Here is a 14,987-nt window from a genome sequence, read left to right as displayed (position 1 = left end):
TAAAAGGAGTAAATGTATACTTAAGAATAAACAGGCACTGCAGTAAGTACTATTTTCAAATTACAGACTTTAGGCTTACATTTCAAACAACATAAAGATGGTCACGCCCATAACTATTCCTTATTTATGTTATACTACTACTTTGAAATACAAGGCAGAAAAGAGATACAAATAACTACGTTTAGGACATTAGAGAGGTTTTTGTCACAGTGAGGGTGGTGAAACAAGCTGCCCAGAGTAGTTGTGGACTCTCTCAACTTTGGAAATACTCAAAATTAAACGGAAATTCAAAATAGCATATGTAACAAACATTCAAAGTACACAAGGGATTCTTAACACCTCCAGCAAATCCTGATGCTGTAAAAGATGAGTTGGTAAGAACCCCCCATTTCAGCTGCTCAGCAAGGAGTTCTCAGGTGCTTCCTCTGAGCAGCTTACAGCTCCACCGGTGGCTGAGGATGGCCTCGGGTGTTTGAAAAAGCAAATCCTGTCAAGCTACAGAAGTACACTCTTCTCTTTCTCACATGAAATACCATTCAGTTTTGTAAGAGATGTAAATCACAATAAATACAATCCAATATCATCATTATTTTCCTTGTTCTCCTTAGCGATCCAATGCACATGTTGAATGTTTCAGGTCCATATGCAAATTAATACAAAAAGAAGAAACAATGTCACTGCCTGCATGACAGTTATACCACTATTTTGGGGAAAAAAAAGTAGAAAAGTCAAGCTAAATCAGTTTCTCCCACACCCAACAACTTCACCTTGTGCTGCCAAAACACTGCTATACTCAATAGCTTAAGCCGCCTTGACCACTGTTGAAGTTTTTAAAATAAAAGCTTTCTGCTAGCTTGCAGTTCAGGAGATACTTTAGTTGTACATACAATTATTTGTTTTTACTTCTTCTTAAGGAAACAAAACTACGTGAACTCCAGCAACTCCACATTATTAAGTATCACATATATTCACCTGTTAAGAAACTGCATCAAGCACTGCATACTGAGGAAGGTGCAGTAGGAGATGGTGAAAATGCATGATACCCAACATGAATATTATTGAATATCTTTTTCTAAGAGAGTCACACACACATCCTGTTTAAGATTAATGAAATTACAGAAAAGGTAGCATGAAAATATTTTTATGAGGTATTTCTAGCAAATGTTTAAAAGCTGCATCGCTGAAGTTGCTGACTTCACTCAAGCTGCTGTGTTACTGTGACCCGAAACAACCAGCAGCTTACAGAAACAACTTTTTGTCACTGTCACAGGACAGTTACCTTTCAAGACTAGCAAGGAGGCAAAAAGGAAAGTAGGAAGCAAAGTGCCTCTAAGGATGTTTAGAAAAAATCAAGGCAAAGTTCAGAATAAACAAGGGCACATTTATTTTTCTGGAGAGCCTTCATGCTGAGGCATGGCACTTAAAATTTCACCTCCCAGGACTGCTACTTACTGAGATTGGCTTCCAAGGCACCAAAGCAGTAGGAGGGGCTCTGACAGTAATTAAACAAAAGAATCTTCACATGTGCATTAAGGCTTTAAGCCTATGTATTACCCAACATGGGATGCATTCACTGTTTCCGGAGGTAGAAGAAGGTCTCAACTAGAGAAAGGATATATTTTCGGTAGCTTCACTAGCACAAGCAGATCTGTTCTAGAGAATCTTCCTGGATACTCTGCACCCAAAGCTCGTTACAGTGGAAGGCACTCATTCCAGAGTCTCATGGAAACACTATGCAAACAGCCTACTCTGCATTACATTTTCACCATGAAATATATGAATACATTGTGCTTTTCTCTAAAGTTCTGTCCAATCTTAACTCTAAAAACCAAGAAGCAAACGTAACCCACAATAAATCTGAAAAGAAATTTGAGCCTCTACAACTTGAAAAGCATTTTTAAAAGGCAAATTACAAATTAAAACCAGGGACATGTCATGGAGGTATACTGATCAAAGTAAAAAAGGAATACATATTCTCATTTGTTTAACTGGGTTACCAGTACTTTAAGCTCTGCATGCAAGGAAAAAGAAAAGCGTATTTTCTGCCCAAATAAAAGACCATACATTTAAGAACAAAGAATACAAACGATACTTAGAAGAGGGGGTACTATCTTGGCAGGGGGAAGGAGGAATCTCAGGCAGTCAGAAAGCATGAAGTTACCAATGTATGAGTTTCTCCCAGGGAAGACTACAGCCAAATGCCATACCGTAACGAGAATATCAGCTAAGAAATAAGACTGTTACATGTGTTTGTGGCATGCCCACAATAGATAACTGTTCAGTTCCACATTCAAAATATAGGAAAGATGTGAAGAGGCAGAGAAGGCTCAGGAAAACCTTTCAAAAAAAATCCAAAATCTCTCCCCATAGCATATTACAAAATGGTTAAAGACGACAGAGGTTTGATAATAAGGGAAGTCAGTTTAAATGACAAAACTATCACATGATCCAAGTAAAAGGAAGTAGAAGAACTTCAGAGTAGAATTAAAGCACAAATGTCAATATTCCAGGTAATTAAGTGTGTAATGGATATACTTTCCTGAAAATTTTTAAAATATCAGAAACAAACATTTTTGAAATGGCATACTCTAATTCAATTAGTTCACGGAGTTTTTAGCTTACAAGGGGACCAGGCTACATAATTAAAATTGCTTCTCATAGCCACCTATTCCCTAAGAAATAGATTAAGCTTTAAAATTTCAGTGTAAATAATTTATTTTGTAATTTATTGAAAAATTATATCTATACCAATAAAACTGGTGTTTTATGAATTATCCTAAAGGGAGTCAACAGCAGTAGTGGAAGGTTTATTTTTGTATGTGAAGTTATTAATGGTCAAAGAAGATTTCCACATGACAAAATTCAAATGACATAAAGAAAACCATAGTTTGTCAATTCCTGCACAATTTTTTAAAGCACACTGTAGATGTTCAGGTAGTTGTTACTATCACTGTGCTCCTAATTACTTTTAAAACAGGAGCTGACCATGGCTTTGATGACATCAAGGTTATTTTGTCTTTTCATAGATGGCCCACAAATTCTTAAGTTTTAGTTGTAGTTACTGAAATGATGGTGAACACTGTCTTGACTAAAAGCTGTTTTAAATTGCTTTTTAACAACAGAACAGCTGTACTTATCACTGACATTTGATGTTAGCAACAGGAAATTTCCTAGTGGAGACAATCAGTATTGTCACCAAACTGTCTCAGTGTCTATTTTCATATCTCATCTGGAAATAACCTTTTGTTCAGGCTATGCAATTTCTCTCTGGTATAATGCATTACAATACTCAATTATTTTGGAGAGTAGTGGCACAAATTACAATACACAAGACAAATGCAATTATTACACATTGAAGACAGTAAAATGACAAAACTGTTTTCAAATCTATAAATACATGTACAGCAATACCCCATGAACCATTTATCTTGCCCAGGTTCACATGTCATTATGTATTTCTAATGGATCCTTAGGAGAAATTAAAATAATATTATGTACAAGATTGTATCAGAAGTACTGTTTCTACATTAACTGTTTATGTAGTCAAAGCAGAAATAGGAACATACAACCAAGATCCATACCTTTAAAAACATATGAAGTGATAAAAAGTAAACCCAGAAACAAAGGAAGTATTAGTACCTTTTAGTAGTTGCTTTATATTTTAATTTCTTCAATATACCATTTCAATAATGCTTTCACAGAATTTTTCTGGATATTAAAAACAAAGGCCTGGTTCTAAACTGTCTCTTGTTTGGTATGCACTCATATAAACACAAGGACAAATCCAGAAGATACTTTGTATTTCTTATTTCCAATTTTAGTAATTGTGTGTTCAGTCCGAACAGAATTTTTTAGCATTATGTTATTAAGCCTATTTAAAAAAACCCACATAACTCCAACAATAATTAGTCTTTACTGAAGATGATTAGAAGCTTTCCAGCAGAACATAGCAGAAGCTGGTAAGAGAAGCAGGAATTTATACAATGCATTAATGTACCAGAACTGGTGAAGCAGTCCTACCTTCTTTGCTGTCTTTGAAAAAAGACTGTTTTGCAATACTTTTCAAATACTTTTGCACTTGAATAGCTATAGCAGAAGCAATTTAGAAGAAGGAATTTACAGCTCTATAGTTCATTTCTGAAAGCATCTGAATTCAGAGGTTTCACTTAGACACACTAAGAACGTTTGTTCCCTTGGACATATGAATCTAACACACATTTACATGAAAATTTTTACAAAATGTTTACGAAAATTCTGAATAAAACATGCTTGCACACATCATAGATTAAAGTAAACATTAATGACAATTACAGCCAGGCTTTATGTACTCCTGCAGTACAGAACACATTACTATGTGCAGTTAGCTACACATTTTTAATCACAGCACACCAGCCTGTTTACAGTGCTGTTGTCTTTAGGCAGCCTTGCAACTCTACCTCCTTCAGGGACCATACCAACGGTGGTTTCTTCTGGAACAGAATGAACTGGTTCATTCTTCACTGTCCTCAACAGAATACTTTTGTATGTAATGCCAACAGACTTTCAGCAGGGCAAAATCTGTATGTGCCCTAATGATGGGGTTTCTTTTTGCTGGGATGCTCTATTTTCCAGCAAATAACTGTGCCCTCACTCCAGTAGCCCAACCTCCAACAATTTAACTCAGCAATAAGCACAAACATAATTAAAATTTTCTAATAATTAAAAAAAATGTTGTAAAATGCCACAGCAATTGTAACCTTTGGAATTTTCAGACTTTGGAATACTTTGCATCTCAGTCTCACTCCTCAGTACCAGTTCTTCTACATTTGCTGCACAGAAGACCAAAATTAAGAGCTTTCTTTAGAAAAACTTAGCAATCATAATTGATATATTAACCAAACTTGATATAGCAAACATAAATTGACATTATAGCTAATTAACAGAATAGTACTGCTTCTTGAAAAGACGAGTTTTGCTTTAAATTTTGCATGCTAGAACATAAGTACTATGAAAAGAATACCCACAAGTCAAGTAGCAGTATCAGTCCACAAGCTTTCCTAGGAGTCAAGACTTTTTGTCTTCTGCCTGTACAAAGGGAACTCCTTTCTTCTGATATTTAAAGCAGACAGCCCAAAGCCTAATCCACAATCAGGCAGGCAGACAAAACAACAAACTCTTCTCTTCTGACTAGTTTTTCAGATGCGCAGAAATTCCTTTTTAACCATTTCCTGTAAGAGGAGTCAGAATACTGTCCAAACACATCCCCCATTCAACGTCAACACTTAAAAGTTTAGATATATCCCGACCGGCAGACATTTAGCCTCACTCTCTAACTAACCTTGAATGTAATCAAAATTAGGTCACACAATGTAATCAGTAAGTTATTTTATCTACCCAAACTCTGGAAGTTTCTGTGATGCAAATGAGAAACTTTTGTTAAAACAAGAGCTACTGACCTGCTAGAGCACAAACCCCCATGATCTTTCAACACAAATACACGTTTTGTGAGGATTCAGTTACTATTTGGGAAGGCAGATACTGGGTTTCCAGCCTCAAATATTAAATCCCTGAATTGAAACATCTAAAAATAATCAATGAAACATGTCCTTCTATATTTGACTTTTGCTTTCTGAAGGACTGTCATGGTTTAACTCCAGCTGGCAACTAAGGAAGAAAATTAACTCTATCCCAGCTGAAAGCAGGATAACAATACAACCACATGCGACACAGTGATATTAGAGGACTGTTTTTCATTGCTTTTTAGGTTTTTGTACCATGTAAAAAGTCTCGGGTGGAGGTGCTGCCCCTTGCACAGCAACAGTTAGTAACAAATAGGCTTGTGGCTCTGTTACCTTTCCCAGCTCCCTGCCGTGGTACTCCATTTACCCCAGAGGTTTCATGTGCTGCAGGTCTGAGGGAAATCCATGACCTACTGAATGAAATATTCACAAGCAGTAATATCAAAGAAGCTTTAAAATGAAAGAGCCAATTAGATAATTGATAGACCAATTAATTCTTTCTTCTGCCAGTTCTGCTTCACATCTCCTTTTCTATGCAAAATGTTACAGCCTTTCCATGGGTGCCTCTTTCCTTGGGATTCTACGCCCTCAAGGAAACACACCCCCGAGGGTAACAATTCCTACTGGAAAACACACTGAATAACAAGGTCAGTCAGCAGGGGCTTTATCTTAGTTTTAAAACAGTTTGTTCTTTTAAACCTTCTGTTTTTCACTGTTAAGGGCTGTGCCTGAAGCTCACTTACTATTTTAGCACCAGTGACCTAAAATTAATTTCCCAGCATAATTTTACAGCGCATGTTACAGTCCTCTCCTGTATGAAAGTCCGAAGCATACTTGAGACTACTTTGTGACTTCTAGAGCATTACAGATTACAGCCCTCCACAGCTTCAAGCTTTGTTCTGCGTGATACACTTATTGTAGAACAGGAGTACGATCAACCTCTGCATTCAAGTTCCTTACACACTGAAATGCTGTGCAATTAAAGAGTGAACAAAACTACCTCAAAAGAAGGTTTCAGGAAGTAGTTTATCAACTAAAACAAAGATTCCGTGCCACAGTATCCACTGAATAAGACAGTCTGAATCAGTACATAAATTCTATTTGAACAGACAAGTGTGTGTTTCTGTCATGCCACAGAACAGTCACCACTGCAGCTTGTTACTTCAGGCACTCAGACTTTCAGTACACCTGACAGAGGTTATGCTAATTTGAAATACTCAATTTCCTTCTACATATTCACATTCATGCAACACATGAATTATCTTTTATGTAAAAAAATCCGTAAAGTAGCAAAAAAACCCCTGAATTTCACTTTAATTTTGATTATTTATGTGATAGAACTGAAATACACATATTCTTCTTTTAATTTTTAGAGGAACTTTTATTTGCAAAACATAGGCCAACTGCAACTTGGTTTTAAGTCATCTGTATTTTTACACACTCATAATGAGCTACTTGCAGAACTGAGTTACACTTACTGCTGTCTGTGTCAGAAATGAACATAAACACAGATTTTCTTACACCTTTACCTACAACAACAGGTAAGACAAAATGTCAGGTAAACTCAATCAACCCTATGGAATTTAAAATTGTACTCCAAGCTGCTTCCTTTTTCTGGGACCATTCTACATTTGGGTTTCTTCACTTGTTTTATTTTAAATCAAGAACTTAACTTTCTGAGGGAAGAAGAGAGGAGAGGACACCTAACCAAACTGGGCAAAACGTTCTTCTCTGTGCATTAGTTCAATTTCCAATGCACTCGATTAGCAAACAGTTGTCTTCTAGAGAGTAAGAATGACAAATTTCATTGTATTGCATACACAAAACCTGAAATTCTGACCATGCAAAACTGACGCACCAATGAAGCTAAATGCCAAATGGAAAATGTCTAATACATGTTAACAGGTTATTAACGACCACATTTCTGATGCATGCAGAGGATACTATGTGTTTCTTAGTGGTCAGTGTCTTTACTGCTGGAGAAGGAGGAAATACATTAACTGATCTACTTCAAAAACTGCTAGAATAAAATTCCTTGACCCTTCAGTGTGTTATACACAACAAACACTGCCTGTCAGATGTGGTCCTACTGAGTTGCCAGAACAGCATCTTAGTAAGGCACAAATGATGAAGGTTAATTCTACTGAGGATGAATATAAATTACAGGAGAGAAGGTGACAGATAATGGTATCTGTTTTACTAAGGTGGAACCCTGAAATGACCATAGGCTTCCTTTCAGATGGAAAATACATCCCCCCAACCCTTAAGAAATGCACAGCCACTACTGCCTTCATAGTAATCCAACAGGCATCCAGAAAGAAAAAGGCATCCTCGCCGCCTTCACAGTGTCTGTCTATTGGTAGCAATTTGGTTACACGGCAGTTGGAAGGAACACGTACAGCCTTTTACCAGTGTTGGCCATAGGCAAAGATGCCAAGTGGCATTACATACATTACCGCTCAATACTTTATCATCTAAATCTTGCATTGACATATTTTGTATGCTTGGCAATGCCAGGGGAACTTGAAGGTTAAGGTATCGAGCACTGAAAAGCTTTTCCATTCTGTTATGTAGCTAAGTGTTGGGATATCTGTTGTATCTATTTTTTGATCAAAATTTCTAAAAGTGAAAATGTATCCAAGCTTAGATTCTCTACATAGGTTACAATCCTGTAGTGAAACTACAGGCAGCTATGAACTGTGGGGAGGTTACACAAAGTGCAAATCTGAAACTAAGACTATACAGATCTGTGCAGATCCATACACTGTGCTTATGCATGTGGGTGTAATAATTTTTTAATTGCAGTTCTTACACTGCTAGATTGGACAGGCAGCAATTTTAGCATTTAAAATGATAAAAGAAATATTTCTACTTACGTGTATTACACAGCATATTGCTTTTTACAGTCTTCATAGAACATCAAATATTTTCACAGTTCTAAATCAACCTTTGATCTAATTTTATTTTTTAAACTGCTACAGTTAAAAGCAGATTCAAAGACATGCTTATGCTTATACTGGTTCAGACCACATGGTCAAATGCCAAGCTGTTCAGTAATATCTGACTTGTATGTTCTATTTGTTTTTACTTTCAGCATACATGAGCTTTGAACAAATTTTAGCTGTATTGTAGAATGTATTCCTTTTTAGTAGAAATTACCATGTGCTATGCACTTAATCTAAATTCAAAGCCTTCACACTCCAGAGGTGAAAGAGCTAAGGAAAGCACTGTATTCTTACAAAATAAACTGCAGCGTGTGCGTTCTTCCCCCCAACCATTCATTTAAATTGTGCCCCTTGATTTGCTTCATATTTACCAATAAGTTTTTAATTGTGTCACAGAAGTACCGATAATGAACAGGTATGCTACTCCTCAAAATCACACAAGACATTATTTTTTTCTATTTAACTTCATGTGCCCCTAAATGCCTCGTTCATGTATAATGAATCCAGACTCCAGTATCTGACAGCATTACATTTCACCATAAATTAGGACTCCAACCTAGTAATTTGTCTCATATTTTGAAAAAAACTCACATTAATACTCCTCATAAATTTTCTTGACTGTAGAAGCTGCACTTCTCAACAAGTGCTAGCTGATGTTAAGATACACCAGACAGTTACACGTACGTATCCTGCCAAAGAGGAAGAGGTTGCAATTAAGGGAAATTCAAGATCATATGTGATACATGTTGGCAAACACATGTTCTCTCAGATTGGAAAGTGGGATGGAATAACTTTAAATAAACACATTCTACACTTTAAAATCATAGTGACAAAACAAAAATGATTTAGATTTCAGTAGACTGACTAAGATGTTTTCCTGCCTACTCAAATGAGCACTCAAATTGCTGCTGCCATAAGCTGACTGCAGATATCCAGGGTACCCTTCAGTCCTCCACTACAAGACATCTTCAGTATGCCATTTAATCCTTTTTTACTTCAGGAATTCTGCCACAAGTCCCTCCAGCCAACTTTTTTTGAGTCTTAACTCCATTCTTGTATCATAAACCAGATTTTTTTCTGTTCACATTGCAAACATTTTAACTTATTTTGGAAAGATGAAAGAAATAAAATCAGGATGAGATAAAGGTACTGCTTTGCACACAGCAGTGCCAAGAAAACTAGCACATCAGTCAGAAAATCAACACAATGAAATTCTAAAAAAACCCACTCTCACTCTGGAATGTACCAGTAGTACTGTTGTGAAAGGCATGGGCTCAGATCATTACTTTACAAGGTACTTTAACATATTTGTAATTTCAAGGACACAAAAATCCCATTATTTAATAATATAGTCACTTTTTTTTCTGCATCAGATATCTAATTGAAACCGATCTTAATAAAAACAAGGCAAACCACCTTTTAAGATGACACCACGCAGCTAATCAGAAAAAAGGAAACATAAAAGACATGGAGGTGCTGAAGTGAGTCCAGGGAAGGGTGATGAAGCTGGTGAAGGGTCTAGAGAACAAGCCTTATGAGGACCAGCTAAGGGAACTGGGGTTGTTTAGCCTGGAGAAAAAGAGGCTCAGGGGAGACCTTCTCACTCGCTACAGGTAGTCCTGAAAAGAGGCTGTAGACAGGTGGGTGTTGGTCTTCTCTCCCAAGTAACAAGTGATACAACAGGAGGAAACAGCCTCAAGTTGTGCCAGGGGAGGTTATGATTGGATACTGGGAAAAATTTCTTCACTGAAAGGGCTGTCAAGCATTGGAAGAAGCTGCCCAGAGACATGGTTGATTCACCATCCCTGGAGGTATTTAAAGACTTGTAGATGTGGTGCTTAGGGACATGGTTTAGTGGTGGACTTGGCAATGTTAGGTTAATGGTTGGACTTGATCTTAAAGGTCTTTTCCAACCTAAATCATCCTATAATTCTATAAGAACCAGGGAAAACTAATCCCTCAACACAGGGCTACAAAATGGGTAATGTTACATGGACAACACCTTGATACACCCCACAGAATAATATTTGCTTCTGTCTTGTGCCCCCCTTCCAATATGGACTAATGACCTATACCACAAACTATAGTCTCAGGTGAAGCCTAAACAGGCATCATTCCCAATTCTGTCAGTTGAATTAATTCTTCAGAGTTAGATCTCCATCTTGAAGAAAAGATGCTAATGACCATGAACCTCATTCCAGCGGGCTATAGAATCCATATAAAACTATAAAAATCCACAATGATTACAGAGGGTTGGCAATGAACACAGCTTCTCACCTGCTTTGTGTTATTGAGCCTATCTTGCAATGTAATGATATACTGAGAATAAAAATGTACTGCAATGAGCTCATTAGTACAAATAATAGTTCAACATGTACCAGCCAGCTACTTGAATCACTGAAGTAGGAGACAGTGAGGCCTGACTGTCTTCAAAGATAGAAGCATGACTTACTGGGCAGTTAGTATATTGCCTTTGGTTATTTTAATGTAAACTAAGTGTGAAATATTATTCTGAAGAAAGCTCCCAGTATCAACAAAGCAGAAGTGTTATTCAAGATTTGTGGAGTGTATCCCAACGCACTGTAGCATTTCTTTATTTTTGTAATTTCTCACAGTAAGTCCCAAGCTCCTGGAGAAGTAATAAATCTGAGAATCTTAAGTTTTATATGAAAAAAAACCCACCACCCAGAGAGGTAGCCTTTATGGTTAAAAATGAATTGCAACTAACTTGAACTATATTCAACATAAAAAGAAGTGAAGAAAATACAGAAAGTCGAATATGAAAACGATGCTCTTAAAACAGTATCAGTGAAGTTAATTAAATGTTCTACAAGTGCCAGGAATATAATTCAAGTGTTCTTTGACAGATCAGGGCCCAATAAGATAAAAATACACTGCAATCAAGGGAATTTCTAATTCCACATACTAAAAATAAGTCTATGGGTTTATACTCTTGGCGTAAGATATGTTGGTGCACACAGACACACACACACTTGCACAGACACAATGACACACCACTGACACAGGAAGGATAACATTAGGTCAAGAGGAATAGGCTAAATAGTGTAATTCTCATTTGAAGTACATACTTTACTAAGCTGCATTTCACTTGATGATTCACCACAGCAGTAGTATCCTTATAAATACTCAGAAATGATGGAACGTTAGTTAGAAAGAAAACAGTTTAAGTGTAACAAAGCAACTATCACAGTGTTACGTAATGTGACCCAGAATTTTGCATTGTTGGAAAGTGGTGGATAAACTTCTCAAAAATGAACCTTAAGCAATAAAAAAGTTACTGTTAATTCTTATTTGTATTAGTCTTGTGTTTAAGAGATGCAGTCATATATCAGTATTATATAATATATTATCATGAAACAAAAATGGTTTCTGCTTGGAAGACTAAATTAAATTAAGACTGATTCTCTCTATAAATTTATAAGACAGAGAAACAGGAAGAACAAGAAAACAATGAGATGATGCTGACTAGCACAGTGAACTACATATCCAAAGAACAGAGAAAATGAAATGCAAAGGTATAGAGCAAGTTGAAAATGGAAGGTATTTTAGAAAATGATTATGAAATAATACAGAAGAAATTCTAGAACAGCCTCTGCTTTTAGTGTTCTTTCAGATATGGCCTTGAGGAGAAGTTACCTTTTAGACAAAAAGCATACTGCACTGGCGATGACGATCCAGCCCACCTGCTGAAGGAATTCTTCAGTTCTCCCTAAGGCTTGGTCATTGCTCCTTCTACTCTACTGGGGAAAGGAGCTTCCATTGCAGTGAGACAGTCCCTCCCACTCCCTGGGGCTGAGCACGCTGCCTCTGCTGGACTGGGATAAAAGCCAGATTTGATTCCCCAAATAGCAAGGTGCCTTCCTGCCAACATAGTTTCTTCTTTTTTTTTGTTTTTTTTTTTTTTAAGAAATATTTTCCATTTGCTTTTGTCTTACAAAGATATCAATTAAAGAATAATTAAAAATAGGAAAACAAGGCATTTTAAAAAATGGGAAAAGATTATTTCCCATAAGCATAACATGTTCTGAGGGAGTTTAGCAAGACATCTAGCATACATACACTTTCTGATCTGTTTCTGCAAAAGAAATGTATTCATGTTTCACTAAAACATGTCCCACTTACTAGTTTTAACATAATCAGTATTCAAGACAGTAAGGACCAATCTTGATCCAAAAAACATGAACCACATTATGTGATGCACATAGAAAGCCATTCTTATTCAAATCAAAACTTAGAAAAAATAGATGATTCAGGAAAATATTTGAGCTTTTTATACACAGCTGCTTTTATTTTCTGTATCATATGATATATATTCCACCAGCCTACTTGTGATTTAAAAGAAAAGAAAGGAAGAAGGAAATTAAAACGTCCTGGAAAATAGAAATCAAAATGTCTCTTGCCTTGTTTTTCTCCAAAGTATGTAATAGAACTGTGAAATTAATACACTGCTCAGAAAAAAGCAAATCAGGGATAAATGTATGAAGAGTTTAAAACATTTTCGCATAGAGAACTACCGTATCAGCCATGGCTGGACACTGCTGAGTAACTGTTACTTTTACAAAAATTGTTTGCAATTACTGTGCCAACATCCAACACTTGAGAGAGTAAACAGAACAATCCAAAACAACTCCAGCAGAAAGCTTTAGCCAGCCATCTGAGAGGCTAAGCTGAGGTCCCAACAACATTCATTCTAGCAAGAGAGAAAATAAGTTTCCTTAAAAGTCTGGACTTACTTCAGGACCAAATCTGTTTGGATGACTGAGTACAAAAGAAATACTAAGGGAACTCTGAAGTGTGCACGGATGTGTGCTCCTTTGAAACATTACTATTGGCAGCAGAGGACAGGAGACATAAAAGGAAGATTCTCTTAAATGCACTGTGAATATAATTTAAACTCTAAAGGGAAGAAGTGGCTACACATATAGGTATGATACATATAGCTACTCCAAAATGTATTTAACTCCATTTAGTTAAAATCATATGTGTGTAATATGCTATGCCAGCAAAAGGTAAAATAAACTTCTTTAAAAGTTCATAATGCTTCTATCACAGATAAGACTCACAGAAATAACAAGACTTACCTTAACGATTCCATCTATGAAAATAATGTAATGAACTTCTCAAGCTAACATCCAAAAGATATCAGGCTAGAGAACTATCTGACTCAGGACAGACAGACTCAGACAAAGCCAGTAGCATAGAGAGGCCCCAGACACACAAAAGCTGATATTGTTCTCCTGCTGAGCAAAAATCTCACTTGTAAATCAAACGACATCTGCATTCAGAATCACCCACAGAAAGTGTCCCTGGAGAGGTGACCAAACTACTTGACTCAACAGGAAAATGATTTCTCTTGTCTCCTTCAATGTCAGCAGCTGCAGAAAACAGCAGCTTCTGGTTTTACTTTTTAGCAAACCTTGCTTCCTTTGATGTACCGATAGAGATGAAATACAATATGTGAAGATCTTCCCCATTAGGCACAACCTTGAAGCCCAGTATACTTTTCAAAACAAATAATCATTAAGTAAAAGCTTTTGACATGATGCAGAAAATAGCCAAACACCAATGCCTCCAAAATTAGTAACCCCTTCATATTTATTTCCAACTACTTTATCAGAACTGCTGACATAAGACAGCAATGCCTCCTAGGATCTCTTCCATGAAAATCAATAAAAAAAAATATCTTAATTCATGTATTTGATAAGTGTTCTAAAAATCTGTCAGTGGTAATAAAAAGCTGTTTCACTACTTAAATTTAACTCTGTTTTTCCATAAAGTTATTTATATCCTTTATTTAACTTTATTACATTCTTCACGATCTAAATTGGATACCAGAATGAAACGCTCTGTAAAGCTTTATATAGGCATAAACCCAGACAGTTCTAAGTCACACAGAGGAATGCCCTACAGCATTCACTAAAATTTTGATCATCACATTTCTAACAGAAGCAAGAAAAAAAAATAATCTGTCCAACCCAAAGTTACTCTTTTACTTTACAAGGAAGATCAATTATTAATCAGTAAATTTTTTTTAGGTAGTGGATATTTTTAAATGGTTGCTTCTAGAAGGCCCTTTTCTTTACTCTTTGTAAAGGGAAAATCCACTCAACACAATAGAGGGATTCTTTAAATTGATGAAAAAAATCAGACAATGAAACTATTCAATATGCCCACATGAGGATATGCTGGTGTATTGCAGGATTTGGCCCAGAGTGAATATAAATTACTTTGTAAGTAGTTGGCACCTTTCCCCCACTTTGTTTGAACAGCTTTGGCACCCAAGTAAAGTGGAAGACGGTCTTAAGATAGCTATCTAAACCGACATACATAAATGAATCAATTAAAAACAACTGATGGAATAATAGGAATCCTGCTTTCTATGGCCTTCAGAGGTGCCTGTCCTCACAGCACCTAAGTTAATGAATTACTGAGAAAGAAGACTTCTATTTTGTGATCTATATTACCTGGAAAAACCAACATGTGGGAAACTTGCACTCTTAACACAAAGATTGTCTGTCTTTTT

At 36.3% G+C, this 14,987-nt stretch overlaps 1 protein-coding gene across 23 annotated transcripts in view; it reads right to left on the bottom strand.

Moving 5' to 3' along the window:
• CASK (calcium/calmodulin dependent serine protein kinase) overlaps positions 1–14,987 on the bottom strand; it is a 225,610-nt gene that overhangs the window by 47,083 nt on the left and 163,540 nt on the right. The window lies entirely within an intron of this gene.

The sequence above is a fragment of the Falco cherrug genome, chromosome 2 (genome assembly GCF_023634085.1).
Source record: "Falco cherrug isolate bFalChe1 chromosome 2, bFalChe1.pri, whole genome shotgun sequence".
Lineage (NCBI taxonomy): Eukaryota > Metazoa > Chordata > Aves > Falconiformes > Falconidae > Falco > Falco cherrug.
The sequence above is the reverse complement of the archived record's forward strand: the minus strand, read 5'-3'. Positions and strand labels throughout refer to the sequence as shown.